The sequence below is a fragment of the Centruroides vittatus genome, unplaced genomic scaffold, assembly GCF_030686945.1.
Source record: "Centruroides vittatus isolate TY-2023 unplaced genomic scaffold, ASM3068694v2 contig_375, whole genome shotgun sequence".
Classification (NCBI taxonomy): domain Eukaryota; kingdom Metazoa; phylum Arthropoda; class Arachnida; order Scorpiones; family Buthidae; genus Centruroides; species Centruroides vittatus.
Genome location: NW_027122197.1, coordinates 1,543,144 through 1,567,249, shown reverse-complemented (window position 1 = coordinate 1,567,249; position 24,106 = coordinate 1,543,144). Strand labels below are relative to the sequence as shown.

Below are 24,106 nucleotides of genomic sequence, written 5' to 3'. Positions count from 1 at the left end.
TTGATCAAACCTCTGTAGAAAATGTAAGGTTTAACTTGAAGTAATAAAATTGTGGTTTTAGTCAAGTTGTCGTTGTTGCAGGAATGGATATCACATGGTAAATTTGTGCCAATGGGTTATGCTGCTACTGTGAAGCGTTAAGTACGCTGTGAAACATACTAGGTTGATACTAGGTTCATTCTTGTTGATGTACAATCACATGAAACTACTTTATAATTGAACAACGACGGTACTGTTATAGGAAATATGTTGTTGCTACTGTAACAGAAGAGCTCTCGTGTCATTTCTGCTGTTGTTAAGGATAAGGAATTATCTTCTGTTAAAGAGAGCTTGCCTTAATTATTGGACAATACTATTAAAATTTTAATATGATGAATAATGATATTGCTGGATGATACAGATATATCGTTCGCTGCAGTAATCAAACGGGGTGTAGGAAGTACTGTTTACATATAGAATCAGAAACGTTATTGCTATTGTTATTGAGGAATAGTAATGTTGTTATTGAATAAAACGGAATAATCAATACAATTTTATGACGTATGGAAGATTTTTAGTCGACTGAATATTTACTTAGTGTCATCATTATTGGGAAGCTACAGAGTAATTACGCCTACGATACGGTTCTATCATCCACTAGCATATAATAAAACACAAAATTCTCCTCATTAACTCTTTATCTTACACAGCTTTTGTTACTATAAATAAAAAAATATATAAGAAACTAACCCCGAAATTCTTGTATAACTTCCACCAAAAAATAAAAAAAATTACTCTTAACGATTATCTGCAGAAAGGTTACGCTAACGACCTTACTAGATTAATAATTGGTTAAACTTGACAGCAGTAATCCGGGATTAGGATAAGAACAGATTTAAAGTAACACGATTCAGATTAAAATCTACCAAGCGTACATGCGCAGTGAGGGAGGAGAGACTGAATAGTCTGTCTGTTCTTCCGTCTGCCTGACAGAAACGAGTGTGCATCCGACCCGCTTATCACGTCTGTTTGACAGGCGATTTTTACATTCTGTGCTGTTTCCTACCCCGAAAATAAATCAAGTAAGAACGGTTTTAATATAAAATTAATTCAAATTTTTTAATATAAAACATAGTTTTACTCTCCGTCTCTCTTTAGCTGTTTAACTCTTAAAGTTACAGGGGTTGATACTATCGAAACTAGTCGAAATTCTCTTAAATTATACGCGTATTAGATTATGTAAAGCGTATAAATTTCGATATTTGGCTTACCTGTAATTACGTTATCGATACCTGTGTATATATATATCCGGGAAGTTTATCTATAGAAGGAAATTTCATCTTTGTAGATGATGTGTCGTATCACGCGATTCTATTTTTATTGGTTTTTTTTAAGTTATATAAAAGTTCATTTTCGATCTTTGTAGATAAATTACGCTTGTAGACTTAATCAATTTTATTTTTTAATTATATTTCGAAATTATTTGGAAGGTGAAGTGGAAATTATATATCGAAAGTAGAAGGAAGAATAAATAATAACGATTTTTTTTTTTACGTTTAGTTTCTTGTAAATTGTAAAATTTGTTATATTCTTTTATGCTTTAATTGTTTCAAAATCTTTTTATTTCTTCTATATTTTGGAATTTTTAATTAATTTTTTTTTCAACAATAAGAACTGAAGTTTATTAATTTTAATTTAAAAATGGTAACTAAAAAAATTGTTAATTTCATCTAAAAATAGAAACTTAAATTTGTCAATTTCATTTAATAAAAATTTGTCAATTTCGCCTAAAAATAGAAATTAAAATTTGTTAATTTCTTTTCCATTAGAAATTTTCAATTTTATTTATTTAAATTGTTTTTAAAATATTACTTAATTTTTTTAAAGAATTATTTTTAGAATAATTTCTTCTATCTATTAATAATTTTTAATTTATTAATTATATAATTTAAAAAAAAAGTTATTTATTCGTTTTAAAAGTAATGATTAAAAGTTGCTAATTTTATTTTTTATTTAATAAATATTATCAAAATATTAAAAATAAAGTGTTTATAAAATTATCGCAGAATTCGTGGATAAAAGTGAGGATGTTTATCACACGATTTCATGTGAAATTGATAAATGTTACACACATAAAATAATAATCAGTAAGAATTATAATTGTGTTTAAATTTCTATAATTTCCTCTTCGTTATTATTCTCGCATTAGTTTAAGTTAAAGAGGAAAGTTTATCCAGAAAATGTAAATTTGATAACTTGACTTTAATTAACAAAGCGTTGTCCGTGATTTTCCTACAATTTAACATTAAATTGATAGAAGCTACGTTTTAAAGTTAAGTAGAAAATACATATAAAAAATTTGTTCCATATTTTATTTTTTTCTACAATCGAATGACACGAGTATGTTCTAGAATATTTTTTTTTAAATATTATAGAAGAAATGGCATCAGGTAAAGAGAATTGATAAGTGTGGGAGGGGTAAATGTTCACCTTTTGCCATTTTCTGCAAAGTTCGATTAAAGATTTCTCCATGTTATCTTATACTTTCTCTTTAATTATCGTGATTTAATCAATTTTTAATCACAGAAGATCTATATGTAAAGGTTTAAAACTGTTCAAGTATGCTTAAAATTATAAATATTCACACTAAAATGTTCAATGTAGGTTTTTCTATGTAGGAGTTATGTAAGATTCTTTGTTGGTTCTATAAGCAATTTTAAGAGTTTAATATGCTTTATTTAAAAGAAAATGTTAATTTTTTTAAATGTTCAACGGTTTTACCAGTGGATAATTTGTTGTTTCGCTGAGTTATGTACGATGCTTCGTTTCAATTGAACGGTCGACCTGGTGTATACTTAAGTTTATATTAGAGGTGAGACAATTGAAAATCCATTAAATTTTGACAAATTTTTGCGTCAGGATTTTCTCTTTTTTTGCAAATAGATAAGAAGTTGGGATGATTTGTTTGCATGTTTACTGCAAACAACACAATCGGCCATTAATATTATAGAAGCAAATGTTTGTTTGAAACGTTACACGGCCCATAAATCCGTCTGACATAAATCTTTGTGAAGTGCTATGGCAATTTTACGAGCATAAAATAAAAAAAAAGGATTTTTAAAAAATACAAGACAAATTTATTTTTCTGGAATTAATCATCCTTAACTGCAAGACTTCAATCTGTTAAAAACCAGTTAAAGATTTATTATGTGAATTCTTGGCTTTTATATTCTAGAGCCACTCTAGAATATTCTAGCTACTTTTAATATAGAGCTACTCTTTAAATATACTCTAGAATAGTCTAGAATAGTTCTAGAGTATATTCTAGAATATTCTAGAGTAACTCTATATCTAGAAATGGACGTATGTTTTATAAGTATTATATTCTAGAGTAGCATTCTTTTTATATTCTATATTACAAAATTTCTAATGTTATAGAATATTTCATATTCTAGAGTAGCTCTAAAATAAAATACTCTCTATAATATTACTCTAGAATATTTTTTTTTTAAATACAGATATTTGAGAAATATACAGACTTTAATATCTTTTTAAGATGTTCTAGATTATAAAAATCTAGAGACGTTCTAGAATATCAAAGGTTTATAATTTAATATTAAGGTTAGAAAACGGGGCGAAAATCCCGACACATATTCGATTGCGTATTATACGTTAAAGTAAGCAGACTTTAACCAAATTTGGTCCATGGATAGATGGTAATTGTGTTAATGCATAAGCCAAGTCCCATTAAATTTCGGTGTTCAGTTATGGAGATAAATGGGTCAATGAGCAGACAGACATACATTCCAACGATGTAAGTTACAGGAAATTTTGTACTTTCAGCTAATGTTAATCGAAGGATATTATTAATTTATGTTCTTCTAAGTGAAAATAAATAAATTTTTCGGTTTTTTTATGGGTGAAATAGATTTTAGATAAATTTATTTAATTTTTTTCATGTAATTAATGGAATTAGTACTTTGTAAACAGACACGAAGTTGAGTTTTTGCGTATTTTAATTAAATTTAAGGCCATTTTCTCAAAGTTTTTTTATGTTTTTGAACAGAAAAACATACGAAGTAACCTCCAAACAACGGCCATTTTGTAATATTCTCGTCACTAGTTGTTAGAGGATAAGAAATTAAATATAAAAGGGCACATCTTAGCCGTAAAATGTCGAAATTCAGGTATTTTGGTAGTGTTTTAACGTAATTTAAACTCAAAACAAATTTAATTTCGATAATTTTTTTAAATTTAAAACTTTAATTTTAAAGAAATTTTTTTAAACGTTCATTTAAACCAGTGCATTACTTTAGCTATTTACATTAAATTTACTTTTTTACTGTGTAATTTTACACGTAATTAAGTTTAAAAAAATAAAAATAAAAAATAGATGCAATAAAGGCAACCTGTAAACGGCGAACATTTGTTCGGGACTTTTGAAACACGTACAAAATAAACCTGCAAACAGAGGCCACCGCTGAATAACGACCATTTATTTATGTACCTTTCAGTGGCCGTTGTTCACAGGTTAGTTGGTAGTAAAAACAGGCCGTTGGTAGTAAAAACAAGTATGGAAAATTAATCTCTTTTGCATTTTATTTACGTAAATGGAAAGTTAGTTAACGACATATTTCTCTTGAAAATAAAACTTTAATCTCTTAAAGATTTTCAATAAAAGCTCCATTATCGAATACATATAAAACTTTTCAGCACCATTAGCAAGAAATGACATTTTGAAATGATGAACCGTTTATCTCTTATATTTTCTTTGTTGAAGATTATTTCCACTTCGTTTTAAGTAAATCGCAAGTATACACGTTGTACAATATTTTTATATATTCAGCACTTTAAATACTTTTACACGGGACGATAATTTAAGTCATTAATACTTACTTCCGGCGTGACTCTGTGCCATTCTTCACGAGGACAAGAAAAATTAATTTAAAAATTGTATAAAAATCTAAAGGTAAAATTTAAGTAAGTTTTAAAGTAAATAATTGTTTTAGAACTTAGATTTTAAAAATAAATTGCTTACTTTTAAACTAAAACAAACATAAACAAATCATTCGCGTGGTTAAGAAGATGGCAATTAAAACTTAAATTTTGCGGAAATTTATGGATAGACGCTTAAATTATTTATAAAATAAGCTTAATTATGCTGTTTCATGCTTAATTTATGCAAATTTTAAAGAATTTAGCTTTAAAATGCGCATTTTTTAATGGAAATTCGATGTAGAAAGGGAGTTAGAACAGGAGTTTTCATAGCCTTCTATGGGGGTTAAATACAAGAATTTGTGCGTAGAATTCTTTAAATTAAGTTACTTTATTAAGTTATTAATTGTAGAATACGTATATGGATCGAGTTGATCGATTAAAATCGATCGAAAGTGGGGTAAATTATGCGAGATGGAAAGAGCGTAGGCGTCGTAAGAACTCACATAATACTATTTTCATAGCTTTTACAAACGTTTTACATAAGCTCTACTTACAAAGTATTGTCCTTTTTTAAGTATATACACATTGTTATATTAATCAGTGACTTTTTCTCTATCGATTTTGTTCCTATAGTAACACACTTTGGCCTTTAGTTAACATTAATTTTGCATTGATAACTATAGAAAGTTTGATTGAAAGATTTCCAAACTTAATATGTTTACAGGTAAATTGAGTGATGAAAAATGCAGTTTTTTCCTGTTAAAATCTTAATTTTAAAGTAGTATCCGTGTTAATTCAATCAATCAACTGCTTCCTGCTTTAAAAAAACACTTTAAAAAAACAGGAGAAACAAGAAGAAAGATGGCTTTAGGTGAAGGAAAGTGTGAAGCTTACACAGGATAAATGGCATTTTTGCTTAGTTATTTTAATTATTCTAGTGTAATTTTTGCATTTAGTAGCATTTTTAATTCGTTATTTAATAATTTATAAGCTTTATTATTGAAATTAGACAGAGGTTTCTGAGAAAATATGAGAGAAAGTCATTGAAAGAGATCCGAGATGTTAGTTTATCTTCCACGTTAACACACTTATCTAATTGGTGGTGAGAAAAATAATTATTGTTTCGTGGTTTTTTAGTGTAAAACATTATTTTTTATTAGTGAAACAGTGTTCTGTAGTATTTTTTAGTAGGAGTAATGAATACTCTTTAGTGTTTTTAGTGTGAAACATTGTTATTTAGTAGTGTTTTCTTTTATCAGGAAAATTATATTTTTAGTAAGGGAAAAATACTATTTAGTAGTTTCTGGTAGAAAAAATTAGTAATTAAGTAGGAAAATAGTTATTTAACGTTACTTAACAGAAAAAACAATTAAATTTAATTAGGCGATTCACTCATACTTCATGACAAATTAGCAAAAGATTCGTACAGAAATTTAAATTTCTCTCCTTAAAGAAATGCGACACGGTAATCGAACTTTCCGTCATGTTGTCTAATCACAAACAAACAATTACCTACGACCTTTGAATTTTAAAAGCATTATTTTATACACAAGAAAGCTAAAAGTAATGCTGTTATTAAGGGGGGATTTTCGGCTCGATTTAAGTGAAACTTTGGTAGGAAAACAGATAAATAAAAGAGGGCAATGTCAGAAAGGTACGTGACTAGGTAAATGGAAGTGTTCATCAGGAAATCCTGCCATATCATCAAGTGTAATTGGAGTCGTGCTGCCGAACGAACAAAACGTAAAACTGTCATTTGGTAGCATTTGCAGTCGCATGCTATCTTCAGTATTTATAGAAGCACGCGACCGTGTTTTATTTTATTTTATTTCTCAAAAAATAAATAAATAAATAAACAACCAAAAAAAAGAAACTACAAACTTCCCATCCTTTCGAAACTGATAATGAGGTTTAAAATTCAAAATTAATGAGGTTTAATGCAATTAAATACCAATTAATTAAGGTTCTCTTCATTAGAAACTGTTCAAATGAGTTGCGTGACTTTCCCAGCAACAGTTAAGATCGCGTGTGGCACCATCTGTTACGAGATTTTACTAAAAAGCTTTGTAGTATTAAATATTATAATGCTTAATTTTGAGAGTAGAGACGAGTTTTATAAATGATAATAACGAGTAAAATCGTCATTATGTCCGACCCCATTTGACATATAACACGTGATCCCCAATATCTCCTCACCCCTTTGACCTTCAACCTCCAAAATTTATTCGAATTAATGCCCCTAATAGACAAACCTCCCTGCTAAATTTCAGAAATTTTCGACAGAATGCTCGAGAGTTATTTAACTTCAAATTGAACGAAATCGTACCCCTTACACACAAACATAAATATACAAATAAACAGAAACACATACATTTCCCCCCTTCACTTCCCGACGTTTCAAGATCTCTAAGTTCAAAACTATAAAAATTTGGGGGAAAATGACCCCCGAAAACGCTATATTTCTCCTCTGTTATGTATGACATCTGGGAAAGTAAATTTGGTCAAATAATTAAATAAGTTTAACATAATATCTGGAAAATTTTATAGTTTTATTACTTTTTCTCCCTCCTTAATTATCTTAATATGACTTATAAATAGACATTTTTGAGTGTTAAGTTTACTTTAATGTTAATTAACTTTCGTGTGATTATAAATAAACTAATGTTGTTTTAATCTATTTAATGAAAAATTCCAATGTTGTTTTTAATTATATTAAAACGTGAGAACAAAAAATTTACTAAATAATACTAAAATTACTTAATTTAAGTAAAATTTTTAATACCAAAAACCACTAAATTAAAATTTTCCTTACCAAAATCTAATAAAGAAAAATTTTTTCCTATCAAAAACTATTAAAGGAAAATTTCCCTAACAAACTGTACTAAAGGGCAATTTCTTTTCCTACCAAAAACTACTAAAGGAAAATTTCCCTAACAAACTGTACTAAAGGGCAAATTCTTTTCCTACCAAAAACTACTAAAGGAAAATTTCCCTAACAAACTGTGCTAAAGGGCAATTTCTTTTCCTACCAAAAACTACTAAAGGAAAATTTCCCTAACAAACTTTACTAAAGGGCAATTTCTTTCCCTACCAAAAACTACTAAAGGAAAATTTCCCTAACAAACTTTACTAAAGGGCAATTTCTTTTCCTACCAAAAACTACTAAAGGAAAATTTTTCCTAACAGAATCTACTAAACGACTATTTTACCCTAACAAAATCAATTAAAAACAATTTTTCATACCAAAAACTACTAAAGGAAAATCTACTAAAGTGCAATTTTTCCTACCAAAGGACAATTCTTTCCTACTAAAAACTACTTAATAGCAATATTTAATGCTAAAATCTACTAAATAACAATTTTTTCTTTTTACTGAAAACAACTGACAATTTTCCTACAAAAAACTATTAATTTTATTTAATAACTTTTGTGACGTTTACTCGTATTTAAATAGAGTGGTTGTTTAGTAACTTGACTGTATTTTTCGCGTGGCATTCTGTAAGTTTTAGCAGTTTTCTTTAATTGTAATTAATTTACTGCTTGAGCTTAATTTGTGACGCGTAACGGAAATGTTACGCTTGTAATTGAAGTGGTACTTTGCTCATTAAAATGTAATTTATCGAGTCGTAACTGCTTACTGTTTACGAGCACATATCTATTTATTTGATGAGTAACGTGACTTGTGCTGCATTAGCTGAAAATATTGTAACTTCTAACAATATCTTACTTAGAAAATATTCAATTTTAATTACTCGTTTTGATTTTAAATAGAAAAAAATTGTTTTAATAGCTTTTAGTAAAAGAATAATGAATTTTTAGTAGTTTTAGTAGGAAAAATTGTGCTTCAGTAGTCTTTAGTAAAAAAATAACACTCCTTAAAAGTTTTTGGCAATAGAAGTTTGTTTTAAAATTTTTAGGAAAAATTGTTATTTACACATTTCTAGTGAGAAAAATTGCTTTATAGAAGTTTTTAGTAGAAAATATTTTTCTTTAGTAGTTTTTTTATACAAAAAAAATTGTTATTTAGTTGTTTTTGGTAGGAAAAATTCTTCTTTAGTAGTTTTTGGTGGAAAATATTGTTATTTAGTTGTTTTTGGTAGGAAAAATTCTTCTTTAGTAGTTTTTGGTGGGAAATATTGTTATTTAGTTGTTTTTGGTAGGAAAAATTCTTCTTTAGTAGTTTTTGGTGGGAAATATTGTTATTTAGTTGTTTTTGGTAGGAAAAATTCTTCTTTAGTAGTTTTTGGTGGGAAATATTGTTATTTAGTTGTTTTTGGTAGGAAAAATTCTTCTTTAGTAGTTTTTGGTGGGAAATATTGTTATTTAGTTGTTTTTGGTAGGAAAAATTCTTCTTTAGTAGTTTTTGGTGGGAAATATTGTTCTTAAGTAATTTTTGATAGAAAAAAATTTTTTTGGTAGTTTTCGGTGGGAAATATTGTTATTTAGTTGTTTTTGGTAGGAAAAATTCTTCTTTAGTAGTTTTTGATAGGAAATATTAATTTTCAACAGTCTCTAGCTTAAGAAAAATTGGATATTTAGTAGTTTTTAGTAAGAAAAAAAAATGATTTAAAACAAAGGAAATTTATATTGAAGAGCAATGACGCTACTCAAGTCGAAGAACAGGGGGAAAATATACATTCAGTTGATAACAGAAGCAAAATCGTTCTCAAGGGTATAGTTGTAACAAAATATTAGAAAATAGATATAAAAATATTTCAGTTGACAAAAGCTAAATGTACTCAATGTTTCATTCATCTGTACACAAGAAAAACCAATTTTTTTTCCATCCTTATTACAATAGAAACAAGATTTATTCATTGGATAAAATGAAAAATATCTTTCAATCCAACAATAGAAACATAAGAAAATAATGAAAAATAAATAACAAATCGATCGTAATTTGTACAAAAGAAACAAAAAATAAAAAGTTGTACACGCGAATTGGTGTTCGTTGGAGCGAAAGAAACAAAATAATACATTAAATAAACGTCATTTGTAGAGAAAATTCGGTAGAAATTTCGGTTATAAATCAAAATTTTTGGATTAAGGCAAAACCTGTGTAAACCGGAATCGCACGGTACCAAATATTATTTCCGGTTTGGCAGGTTTCCGTCTTGAACACGCTTTTTTTAGAAAAATCTCTCCCTTCCTAAGAGTTTTTTCCGCTTTATTCTGGTTCCGTTTTAGACAGGTTTTTACTGTATACAGTTTCTGTTATTCACAGATGCGAAATTATCGAATTATACATTAAGAAGTCCTAAATTTACTATTATTGAAGTGGAGGAAGCAAAATTTCTACTGTACAGTACTGTACAGTATAGGGATTTGTACGGTTCTGTATGAAAGTATTGGAGATATGGTGTCTGGGATAGAGGTGTCCATACTGACAGGTTTTACTGTATATTACAGTTTAGGACCACAAAAGTTTAAACTAGTCCGGCCAAATTTCCCGTTTAAATAAGTAGTGAGCACTTGTTTCTGAAAAACGTGTTCACGAATTCGTATTGTTATTTACACCAAAACAATGCTCAATAGTGGTAATTTGAATTCCATATACTTCTATATTATTGGCAGTGTCTCCGTATACTTTGTTACTGAATATGGCTCTAATACTCTCTTTATTTACTTGAATACAATTTGGCCTTGTATACAGGTTCATAGAGGCCAAATGATCTTTATGTATTACTGAAAATGGCTCCAGCTAATTCAGTCACTGACAATTGCTGCATATGTTTCTGCGTCATTGAAAATAGCTCTCGATATTCAAGCAATTATTAAAAATAACTCAAGAGACTCTTACTGAAAAATGACCAAATATTTTAAATATCTGTCAATGGCGCTAGTAATTGTCTCATTGGAAATACCTCCCAACATTCCTATGTTTTACTGAAGATGGATCCAGATTCTCTGTCACTATCAATGGCTCCAGATAAGCTATCACTACCATTGGCTCCAGATACTCTGTCATTAATAATCTCTTCAGATTCTCTGTCACTATCAATGGCTCCCGATACTCTGTCACTATCAATGGTTTCAGATACTCTGTCACTACCAATGGCTCCAGATATTTCTACGTCATCAAGAAAGCTCCCTAAAGGCTTGCATATTATTGAAAATGGCTCCCTAGATCTCACGTTCCTAAAAAAAAAAAATGGCTCCGGATAGTCCGTATCGTTGAAAAGTTCTTACGCTTATCGAAGACAGGAGCCAAGCCACAAACTGTGTTCAATATTCATTTATTATTAATTATAAACATTTAAAATTAAAGGAAAAATTTGGAAGACAAACATGCAATTGTAAGTAGAAGACAGCTTCTGAGTTAAATGCTCATCAGTTTTCTTGACTGTTTTGACCACTAATTTCAGTAGACGACATCAAAGGGGAGTGGCAAAGAAAGAATGTCTTTACAGGAAACGATCTTCCATCTTAATGGTAGGAAAAAGGAAAAAAAAAAGTGAAGCAGAGAAACAGAGAAAACAAACTTTCGTTTTCTCTTTAAGGTTAATATGACCTCAATTTATATTAATATGGAGAAAGAGGATGGAATTAAAGATAAAGTTGCTGGTCACGTGACAATTAGTATTGATTGAGAACCTGAGAAATTTGGATAAAAGCAGTTCCTTCCTACTCGAAACTAGCGATTTATTTTATGTTTAAGTAAATAAATATATTTCTTTTTTAAAAAAAATATACATTAATACGCTTTATTTGAGGGATTTAAAGTGATAAATTCCTGTAATTTTTCAAATATTTTAACGTTGAATTTAATACAGATGTTCCTTTGATTGTTACTCATGTAAGTCAAATTACAGGAATTTTTATTTTGAATCAGATTCGTTGAAAGAAACGTATTTTGTTCGCTGATTTTGCGAATATTTTCATAATAAAACTTTAAAATAACATTTTTTAAATGTTTTTATTCGAATTAAAATTTATAATTTTGTATTTTTATATAATTAACATTTAATTTTTTAGTGTAAAAGATACTTTTCCTCCCTCCTGTTCTGTATTATTTCCTCCGCATCAATTCGATTTATAATGGATTTTACAGGAGTTTTTTTTTTTTTTACTGATTTTTTAGAAAACTTAAAGGTGATACTTCAAAATAACGTTTTATTTAGCTTTTCTGCTTTAATTTTCTACAGTTAACGCTCAATTTTTGATGCTGAATTTGCTTTTCCTCTCCCGCATCATTTGGAATTATAGCATTCTTTCGGAATATTTTACACGATTTTCTGGTTAATTTCAAGATAATTAAATGGTAAATCTTTAAAATAATATTTAATTTAACTTTATAAACTAATTAAAATGAATATATTTTTAAAAATTTTTCTATAATTAATACCCGATTTTTAAGCGTGGAATATATCTGATAACAATGCTATCTTTTGTAATGTTTTTTCCGCATCACTTGAAATTTCGATAGTGATTTTTCTTATATTCATTGTCGACTTGTAACATTCTGTAAATTCATGAGAATACTTTTTAATACAATAGAGAAATGAAGGAATTTCTGATTAAGAAAGGCGATGAAGCAAAATGAGTAAATCACAATTTTGTCAGCCATATTAATTAAAAGTGTAATGAGTTGGCGCTCTTGTTACTGATTCATTTTAGCATTTATTCATCTAAAAATACTACGATTTTATTAATAATTTCGATAAAATTATATACATATAATTCATTAAAACATTTTAATAGATTATATATATTATATATATTAAATTATTCCCACTAATTCCCACTTGTATGTGAGGGACTCCTGCCATGCCATGTGACTTTCAAACCGTCTTTTCTAGCCCCTAAAATAATAATATCAAGTTAAAATTTATAAATATTAATAAAAAACATAATAAATTTATAAAATTTATTCGTTTTTAGTAGATAATTTTAAAATTTATTTAAATTTTTTACGTATAAAAAATGGCAAAATTCTCGTAAGGACGATGCGAAGTAACTTAATTTTGTACGTAAATTTAACGGAATAAAACGTAAAAAAAATTTTATAATTAATTTTAATTATATATTTTTTTAATTTTTTATATGAATTATTGCTTAAAATATTTAATAAAATATAATATTTAGGCGCGGAATTCGTTTAAGAGCGGTTCGATCACCTCCAAACAACGGACACCTCAACTTTTCGTCGAAAATTTCTGAAATTTTGCAGGGAGTTTTGTTTATAAAGTAGGTTGATACTGTTAAATTTTGGCGGTTAAAAGTCGAAGGGGTGGGGGGATAATGAAGGTCGTGTGTATCTCCATTAGGGTCGGACTTAATGACGATCTTACTCTTTATTAGCATTTATAATTTTTCATAAAACCAATCCCTATCCTCAAAATTAAGCTTTTTGTCATTTTATAATAGCTATAGAAATATAAAAATGTTTTTTAATAAAATATACTAACAGATGGCGCCACCTAAGGTCGCCAGGAAAGTTAAGCAACTCGTTATTGGAATTTTATTTTTAGAACCATTTGGCTTGTGGTAAACGATTTATGTAAAAAAAACTTTTACTTAATATTTTATAATTCTGTGTTTTTAGAGTTTTTTCCTCCCTCCCTCCAATTATTTCTTTTATACGATTTAAATCCTTCGTTAGAGCGAGATTTTAAAAGTTCCAAATCTACTTTAGCGAAACCCAATTATACTTCTTAAAATTCTATCTTATAAAGAAGAAGAGGAGGAAGAAAAAGAGGAAGAAAAAGGAAAAAAATAGGGGTAAGAAAAAGGTAGATTTATCCACTTTAAGATGCTGAAAAAGTACAAAGTTGATGATTTTGTCGATTTTTTAATTTTTTTTTCGTTTTGATAGAATGTTTTATTAAAAAAATTAATTTATTAAATTCAAAATTTTAATTTATGTATAAAATTGAGGGAGTTTTTCTGACATTTTTACGTGAAAATCGTGAATAATACTCGATTTGCATGTTTTAGAATGGATTTTAAGTGTCTAATTTTATTTCCTTGTGTTTCCCCCCCCCCTTTCCAGCCTTGAAAATCCTGTGTAAGAAGTTGAAATTTAGTTTATTTTTTCAATTTTTTTAATATTTTTGATCATTTTTCGGAATGATTCATAATTTTAATTGCATTTTCGAAGGTTTTCTTTCATTTCTTTTTGTAATTTTAACTTCTTTTTGATTACTTTTAACTTCATTGTTAACAAAACTTCATTGTTCAATGAATGAAATTCAACGTTAACTTCATTGTTAACATCGTTAACAAATGTTGAAAAATGAATTTCAACATTTATATTACTTTCTCCCATATATTTTTTTTATGTTTTATAACCTATAAAATTAATTATAATTGATTTATGTCTTAAATTAATAATCATAAATTATATGTATAATTAATAAAAATCAATACTGTAATTTATTATAAAAAATTACATTAAAAATGCCAATTTGTATTTTAAAAAAATATTAAAAAGTTCAATTTTTTTCCCATCAGAAAGATTAAAAATTACTTAGAAATTTTTTTTGTTATAATAATTACAATAATTTGTAATAAGGTAATTTATTATCCATTTAAAATTAATAACACCTTAAATATAAAATATGTGGTATTTAATGGAAATTATCTTTTATTTGTCGAACGTGAGAAAAATTAAATTCGATAGCTTTTAATTGTAATTTAGCTTTAAATCCTGCTTTAAATCATTATTTAAACTTAAAATTTTTCATAATATAAACTAAGTAGCAGCCATTCTACGTTATGTATCATTAATTTTTACTCTCCCAGCTGTTATGTGTAACAGAGGAAACATATAGAACAAAGGAAAATTTCAAGAAATAACCCGAAAAAGTTTACATTTCTGGACTCGGGGACCTTGAAACGTTAAGAAATGTAAGAATTTGGGGAAATTCTGTATGTATGTGTGTGGGGGGAGCGCGATTTTGTTCGCTCATTTTGAAGCTTAATAACGTCTTTGCCTTTTGTCTACAACTTCTGAAATTTTGCAGGGGGGTTCGTGTATTAGAGGGATTGACGCTGTTAAATTTTGGCGGATAAAGGTCGAGGGGTTAGGGAGATACAGGAGGTCGAATTTCGTGAAGATTTTATTTGTTATTAGTGTTTGCTTTTAAAAATAAATAAATAAATAAATAAAACTCATCTCTACTCTAAATATTCAGCTTTTTGCCAATTTAATAATTAATAATATAATAAGTTAAAAAAAATCCAGCAACGAGTTGCGTAACTTTCCCGGCAGAAAGGTTAAAATATACGTTAATTCGGTATAAAAAAAACTGCCTGATGCGAGTTTTTAGAAGCGATTTTTGGTGTTCTGAGTCCGTAATTTCCTTATTTTTTAAAGTAAAATGGCAGTTTCCTTTTTATATTTAATTTAAATAAAGGTTTTCGCATAAATTTCTCACGAAATTCGATATAAAATCAGCCTAATGCGTATTTTTAGAAGCGATTTTTCCATGTTTCCAGCTCATAATCCATATTCTTCTATATTTTAAAATAAAATAATAATTTTATATGTTGGTTCTGAATTTAACTCGTAAATAATTTCATTCAAGCAAATAATATTGTATAAATTCCACGCGAAATTCAATATAATTTGGGTAGCGAATTCAATATACTTCCCCATATCTGTATTGTATTATATTGACAGAAACAGTCTCAATATAATATTTATCTTTAAATATTTAGGTATATACTGTAATTCTATATTCCTGTATAGGTTTACTTCATTAACAATATGTTATCATAGTTGTAAAATTAAGTCACGATTTACTATAGAGTATATGCATCATGTTTGCTCCTACCTTAAACTTGAATTTATTATAATAAAATATTAATATTTAATTATAATAAATTCAAATTTTTTATCTAAAACGACGTAAAATTTAATTTAAACTGTATTTTTTAAGTATTTTAAATTTTTTGAGTGTTTGTTGAGCAAACTTAAACTCAAAAACATTCAGTTTTTCTCTCCCAAAAAAACACTCAAAAACTGGTAAAAAATTTGAGATTTTACGAATTAATTTCTTTAAATTTAAATTTTTAAAGTAAATAAAGCCTTTATTTACTTTGATAAGGACCTTTATTAGAGCCACCGTTGGGAGGTGGATTTAATAAAGGCCTTATATTCTTTGTATCCCTCATCTCTTATATTCCTCATCTATATACCTTGTATTCTTCATCCCCTATACACCTTGTATTCCTCATCCCTTATATTCCTTATCTGTTTCTCATCCCCTAACTCTTTCTTTTTTCAGCCTACCTCCTTGAGTAGTCTCTACCCTCATAATAATAATAATAACAACTCTCCCGTGGTCACCACCTGGTCGTGGTGGGAGAGCCCAATAATTTTACTGATCCATAGAGCAATGCAGGCTGGAGCACAAGCTCCTGGTAGAGACACCCATGCCAGTAAGGTCTATGGGGAGAAATAAAGCTAAGAGTGACCACACCCACATTTTGTGGAGATATTTATCATGGTAGTAACCAGATCTAAATATGATACCGGCTCGGACGTCGCCCGGGTTAACAAGGTCCGCGTTGTTGGGTTAGGCAGAGACTCACGTTCGAAAAATAGGCCACAGTCTCCCTTGGTTACCGGTGGCGAAAGCAGCACCGGTCCAAGCATGGCTACTGCAATGCCCTCAACAGATCTGAGGAACCAACCTAGCCTTGATGTTTCTGTGGCGATGCATCCACAGACAACAAAGGCTGGAAAACCACGCCAACGGATGAAATGGATAACGGAAATGAACGCGTTTATCATCCGTACTTATCACACCATCACAAAACTCGAAACAAACATGACAGCATACAGACAACAACTACACTATAGATTCACACAACATATCCTCACCTCATTGTCACTGAATAAAGGGTTGTTGATCAAAAAAGAGCAATTATACACAACAACCTTATCCCACAAACAACACTTGAACTTATCAAACAACAGGTTGCTGATCAAATACGTCAACAGACAGAAACATTTAACATTAATGAAGATCACGTAACCTGTCAGGATAATCTAGAAACAAGCATTGATAATAATACACATACAACAACTACCACTAATGATACTACAGACACTTCCTCATCCATCACTGATAACATAGACATGGATTTAGTTAATACTCTCTCACTTATATTTCAGGAAATACTCACTAAATACATATACAGGTACAGATCTCACACAAAGACTACGAATACCAAAACATCAAAGGTAGTAGGAAAAACACTAAATTATGTAAACACTCACTTACTACCACACCACATTCATTCAATTTCTACACTCTCAGATATTCATACATTAGTTTATGCTAAAGCAGTCACAGTAGTGACACACCATGGACTGAAATACAATCGCAGATAGATACACACAAAACACAGTTCTATCACAAGCCTGTCTGGCAGAGAAGAATAGAAACACAAATAAATGACATTAGACAGAAATTAGGCAGGCTGACACAATACACTAAAAACAACATAACACCCAAATTAAAGAAACAACTCAAAAACATTTTCAACAAAATCAAAACACACACAAAACACGAACATCACAACACACACATTAAAGAATACATCGACACACTAAAACAAAATCTCGTAGCCAAAGCACGTAAACTCAAACGATACGAAACGTTCACTACGAAAACAACAAAATAAATTATTCACAATGAAAAACTCTTCTACACACAAATTCGTACCAAAACAAACACTGATACACAGCACAGTGGCACACCAACAGAAGAAGAACTCACAACTTATTGGTCTTCTCTTTGGTCTAGTGCTGTTACGCACAATGCCGATGCAGTCTGGATCGAGGAAGCAAACAAAAACTTGCATACCATACCAACTATGCCCTGTGCTGAAATAAACATACATGATTTCCAATACACTGTTAACAGAACACAACTGGAAGACACCTGGTGTAGACAGCATTCACAATTTCTGGTACAAAAATATTTACATCACTGCACCAGAAACTAGCTAAACACCTGACACACATCATCATCAATCCATAAGACATGCCAAAATTTCTTATTCAGGGCCAGTGCCGTAACTAGCCATTCCTGTGCCCTGTGCAAGAAATTGCATTTAGGCCCCTTAACTAATTAGGTTTGGGAAATTAATAAAACAAATGCATGCATTTTGGGCCCCCCCTTTCAAGTGGGCCCTGTGCAGGAGCACCTGTCGCACCTGCCTAGTTACGGCACTGTTCAGGGCATCACCTACATGAAACCTAAAAACAACAATACCACAGACCCACGCAATACAAACCAATTACATGTCTTCCAACACTACAAATTATTGACATCCTGTATCGCAAACAAAATATACAAACATGTTGAAGAACACAACATTCTTACGGAACAACAGAAAGGTTGCCGTAGAAATCACAGGGGATGCAAAGAACAGTTACTCATAGATTCAGTCATTCTACGGCAAGCACACAAACAACACATAAATATACACATGGCATATATAGACTACAGAAAAGCATTCGACAGTGTTCCATACTGTTGGCTGCTACGTGTTCTACACATGTACAAAATACATCCATCACTGATTACATTCTTCCAAAACACTATGAAGCACTGAAGACCAACACTACATCTCAGGGTTAATAACACTTCCATACAAACAAACCAAATATTCATTAGGCGAGGAATTTTTCAAGGAGATTCTTTGAGTCCTCTCTGGTTCTGCTTAGCCCTGAACACATTATCCAACATGTTAAACAACACGCAATATGGTTATAATATCAGATACGAAAAAACAACACAGTTTACACTGTCACATCTCATATACATGGACGACATAAAACTTTATGCATCCACACGAAAACAACTTCATCAACTCCTACAAATCACATATTCATACACCAAGGACATACAAATGGAGTTTGGCCTAGACAAATGCAAAACACTTCACATAGAAAAAGGAATCCTGAAGAAAGAAGATTTTACACTTGGAAATGGGGACGTTATTGAATCCATGAAAGAGGGCGAGTTGTACAAGTATTTAGGATTCCAACAGGCCAAACTAACAGAACATACACAAATAAAGCAAAGATTAATTAAAGAATACCAAAGTAGGTTAAATGCTATTCTCAGAACACAGTTAAATGCAAACCACACAGTTAATTAAAGCAATAAACACATATGTCATCCCAGTACTCACATATTCTTTTGAAGTTATACATTGGACTCACACAGATCTTGAGCAACTCCAAAGGAAAACAAGAACAACACTTACTAAGCATAAACAATACCATCCTAAATCCGCCACAGAAAGATTAACCCTTCCACGTAAAGATGGCGGACGTGGCCTGATTGACATAGTTAACCTTCACTACAAACAAATACAGTCACTGCGAGAGTTTTTCTACAAAAAAGCAAGAAAGCAGTAACTCTAGCAGACTCAAATAACACACCGTTAAATTTACACTCACAACATATGGACACGAACACAACATATAAAAAGCATACACACCATTAAGCAATCGTGGGCTCAAAAGGCACTCCATGGCAGGCATTCTTACGATCTGGCTTAGGATTTCTGTTGACAAAACTGCGTCAAACAGCTGGTTAGCTCGAGGGAATGCCTCTTTGGGGAGACGGAAGGATTCATGATTGTCATACAGGATCAGGTCATAAATACTAAAAACCATCTACGAACCATACTACAAATACATCCCACAGACAGTATTGGAAAACAACACGCACAAAATGTATTACGACAGAGCCATAATCACAGATAAGACAATTCACCACAACAGACCAGACATCATTGACAAACACAATAAAATCACATACATTATATACATATCCATTCCAAACACTCACAATGTACAAAACACATGCACTGAAAAAGTCAGCAAGTACACAGAACTTGCCTAGGAAATAAGGCATCTGTGGAGGATGGATAAAGTGCTTATTGTACCTGTCGTCCTCTCTTCTACAGGTGTCATACCACACACACACATACACTACACAAAAGCTTGGACACATTACAATTGAATAGAAACGCTTACATCCCACTACAGAAGGCCACAATATTGAATACATGTCATATCGTTAGGAAATTCCTGAATAAAGACACACAGTTCCGGCATAGCACACAGCCACCCGTGTTAACCGAGTATATCTCACATAACCCAACATAATAATAATAAACAAATTATGAAAAATCTCAAACAGAAATTACACTTTTATTTATTTTCATTTCCCCATTTACTTTATCCACATCATCATTTCTTCAATTATTTTTATTTTTGCATTTTTTCCACTAATTTTATTAAACTATTTGAATATTTAATTAAATTTCTTCAAATTAAATTACTTATAAAAAAAATTATTTAAAATAAATTTAATCCGAAAACAACATTAAAAAACCCTGATTATTTAATAATTTTATTGATTTAATATGAAAAAAAATACATTTTTTTATATTTTTTAGGACATTAAACAGCCATTTCTGAATTGAAATCTTGAGTAATTTTATAAGATAAATGTAATCTTCTGATGTTATTTTATTTAAATTAGATTATATAAAGGCTTTATAACATCATAAAATATAATAATAATATTTTAAAATTATTATTATCATTATTTTGTATAGGGTTTTATTGCCACTTCTGCCTGCTTTATTACTGTGCCACCACAATAACAATTTCATATTGTTGCTGCCTTATAAATAATTTAATTAATTAATTAATTATACTTAAAGTTTTTTAAAGTATTTATTTAATAATATTTTTTTAATTATCAATAAAATAAAACAATTAAATATGAGGTTTTTATTTACTTATATCTAAAGGGAATTTTTTGTTATTTATGATTACATTTTAGTAAGTTTACTATATTTGAATGTGTAAATAATGGAAAATAGTTTCTTCCTTATTTAGAAGGATTTTTATATTACAAAATAGGGAATTTCCTCATTGCATAATGAGGGAATTATTTTAAAATGTTATATGAGATAATCTCAAATTTCCTTCATGATTCAAAGGGATAAATTCAAATTTCCTTCATGATTTAAAGGGATAAATTCAAATTTTATTAAAGATTCAAAGGGATAAATTCAAATTTCCTTAGATTCAAAGGAATAAACTCAAATTTTCTTAAAGATTTAACATGTAAAACTCAAATTTCCCTGTAGATTAAACAAGATAATCTCAGATTTCCTTAAGGATTCAACAGGATAAGCTGAAATATCCTTAAAAAGTTAAAGGAATGGATTCATAATTCCTAAAATTATTTATAGAGATAAATAAATTCAATCTTTTTTCAAAAGATTCAAACAAAAACAGTTAAATTATCTGAATAAATTCAAATATTGTTTAAAAAAATTTCAAAAATGAGTAGGAACTTTTATATAGAAAACATTATAAAGTTGATTGGAAGGAGGAGAATTTAAATTTTATAATTAATTAATGAAATTATTTTGTTTATAATTTTATGTGTTTAAAAATATAATTAATTGTGTAAATTTTAATTGCAATTATTGAAAAATAATAATTTTTTTATTATTATTTTTAAATGTATTTTGTAGTTAATAGTAAAAATAAATAAAATTTTTATATTTAAATATATATATATATATATATATATATATATATATATATATATTTGTTTATTTTATTTTATTTAAATTTTAAGAATTTATTTATAATTTAATAATATTTTTATTATTTTATTGTAAAATTGAATTTTTTAATATAAAATTTTATAAATTTCATACAAAAAACAAGGTGAGAAAAATAGAATTTAACCCTGGACAGGGATGTAAATTTTATCCTTTTTTTTAGGGATAAAATCAACATTCTGATACTGATGTAAATTCCCTATTTTACTTTCGACTCATTTAAATCCCTAGAGATAAATTCCCTCTTCAGGGAAATTTACGACTGTTGAGAGAAACACAAAGGAAAATTTTTATTCAGGAATTTCTCTATATTTTCTTTTAACAAGATCGGGATTTCTACAATTTCCTATTTTTATTTTTAAAATATTTTAATATATAAAAATTCAACAGGGTTAAATATATTTAACAGAATTAAAGTCATAATGATTTTTAATTGTCAGAAAATAATTAATTATTAGAATATAAGTATTTGGATTCGTTGTGGTTCTATGTTATAGCAAAAAAGGGGCCTTTTTCTTTACAAATTAATAATAAATTTAGAAACGTGAACTACGCTGGGACCCTTAGCTTGAAGTTCCGCAATGTCAGGCCTTAAAGATGTGCTCTTTAATGCTGTTGCCCTAAGCCAGCGTGAGGCCTTACAGCTGTGAGCTTGTAACGTTGTGATCCTAAGCTAGGCATAAGACCTTAGAATTATGTGTTGGTAACGTTGTGCCCCTTAAGCTAGCGTGAGGCCTTAAACTGGGTCTATTAGCACGAGGCCCTAAGCTGTAGTTTGTTTACCTTACGTGTAAATCCGACCCCGAGTGTAGGATAGTAATTAACGCGTGACAACCTGCAGATGATTAATGTATGTCGTATAAGGATATTTAACATAAACTACATCTCTAAGCTGTTATTATCTATAATTTGCAAATTGTCATTTCACTTTTTTTCTTTTTAATTATTTTTTTGATGGGATGTAATTTACAACAACATAAATAAAGGATATAATTCTTTAAAATGACATTAATCTTAAGAGTTATTTAATGTTTAACACTTTAAAATTATCATTATAAAATTTTTTTTAAACATTTCGATTGAAATTTAAATTGCTTTATTCCTTAATTTAATTGATTGCTTTTTAATATATTGAGTTTTTATAATAAAAAATTAAATTTTTGAGGAAATAAAATAAAAAGTGCTATAGAAAACGAAACCAAAGTGAAATTTCCATAGAAAAGTATAGTTTACCATAAAAAATTGACCATAGAAACAAGCATTAAAGTAAACAAAGTAAGTATACCATTGGATTGAATTAATGCAACACTTGGGATATCTTTCAAGGTGGGAGAATTTCTACAGAAAAATGGGTGTTCAGCACGGGAATAAACCCGGTAAACTCCACGTGGCCTGTTGGGAGGCTCGAATCCGCGAATTTTCAGTGTTTTTACTAGGCTCTTATTGGGCAACACGTCAGTGTAAAGCTCATTCCAGATAACTTTTTCCATGAAAACAAGAATTAAAATAAACTTGAAATATCATAATGCATTATTTTTATATAGAAAATTTATTTTAGAACGTAGTATTTTCTTTACTTTTCCAATTTTCTTCGATTATTCTTGAATAAACTGTGATTTATTCCCTTTTCTATACTCATACTTTAATAAAAGTAGTAAGTAATTATTTAGATTTATTTTTAAACAAAGCATATTCACAAATCTGTACTTTGATTTATGCCAATGAATTATTCAAATATCAGACTTTATAAATATATTAATAATATATTTTATATATAAAAATATAGGTCGAAAAATTATAAATTTAAAGCATATAAACCTTATAAACATTCATTTAAGTCTCTCTCTCTCTCTCTCTCTCTTTTTTAAATTGATTATTTTTTAAATTCAAATTTAAACTTTATTAATTCCTTTTTTTTTCGTTGTTTACTAATTTATCGTCTCGAAGTTCCTTTTGAATTTTAAAATTATAACCTTTAAAAAAGGACAATCTTTTAACATTGTAATTAGGCTGCAAATTCAAAAAAAAAAAACTGTAGACCTATAAAATTCCACTGTCGTCCGTCTGTCTGGCTGTCTGTCCTTCCTTAATCTCGATAAAACGGAGTTAGATAGATGAAAGTCGAGACCAGATATGGAAAGCTTATTTTATAAGGCAAACTCCTTGATTATTTTGATACATTTTTTGAGGTTTTAAGGTTTTAAAAACGAATTTTCCTTAAATTTTATATATATTTTAATTGTTAATTCTATTAAATTTTATTAAGCTTTTAAGTTTATAACTTTAAAAATTGCCCTACGTAATAGTACACTCCACTAGTTTAATAAGGACAAACCTTTAAACAATGGCCACTGACAATAAAAAATACAATTTTACTGTAATTTTTGTTTGATTTTTTATGCAAAAAGTTAAAAATATATATATATTTTTTTAAAAAAAAAAAGAAAAAGTGATTGTTTACAAAGAAACAAATCTTTCAAGTTCTTCATTGAAATAACTAAATATTTATATTTGAGTTAAACTGCATTCAGGAAAAGTAAACAATATCACATTATCAGGAAGCTTGGAG

General features: G+C 28.8%; 1 protein-coding gene across 5 annotated transcripts in view; it reads left to right on the top strand.

Annotated features, from left to right (window-relative positions):
- LOC136975565 (diacylglycerol kinase beta-like) overlaps positions 1–24,106 on the top strand; it is a 71,156-nt gene that overhangs the window by 8,956 nt on the left and 38,094 nt on the right. The window contains exon 1 of one of the 5 annotated variants that reach the window (XM_067270650.1): positions 806–1,061. The exons of 2 other annotated variants lie outside the window; for them this stretch is intronic. The gene's annotated coding sequence lies outside the window, so the exon portion shown is untranslated. Of the gene's footprint in view, positions 1–805; positions 1,062–24,106 lie in introns of those variants that run through there. 2 more of the 5 variants (XM_067270646.1, XM_067270649.1) reach the window with 2 other exon arrangements.